Here is a 348-nt window from a genome sequence, read left to right on the forward strand (position 1 = left end):
CTCCCCTCCTTTTTTTTTTTTTTTTTTTTAATTTTCAGACGTTAAATTCTTTTGCAAACATTCATGCCTTAGGAAGGGCTGGAACAAAGCTCAGCTGCTCCAACCGGTCGGACAGGTAAGCAGACTTGTTGACACCGTTATGTTTGCAGCACGCATGCTCCTTCCCAAGTTTCCTGGTGCATTTTTCTATTCCACCTTATGAAACTTTCCTCTCTCTCTCCCCCCCCCCTCCCCACTCCTCCCAGCTTCTTCCCTTCCCCTCCCCTTCCCCTCCCCGCTCCTCGCTTGCTCTGCCCGGTGCGTGCGGTCCCGCTCCCCGCGGGCTGCGGCGGGCGGGCGGGGAGGGGG

The sequence above is a fragment of the Haliaeetus leucocephalus genome, unplaced genomic scaffold (assembly GCF_000737465.1).
Source record: "Haliaeetus leucocephalus isolate CR32 unplaced genomic scaffold, Haliaeetus_leucocephalus-4.0 Scaffold577, whole genome shotgun sequence".
NCBI lineage: Eukaryota > Metazoa > Chordata > Aves > Accipitriformes > Accipitridae > Haliaeetus > Haliaeetus leucocephalus.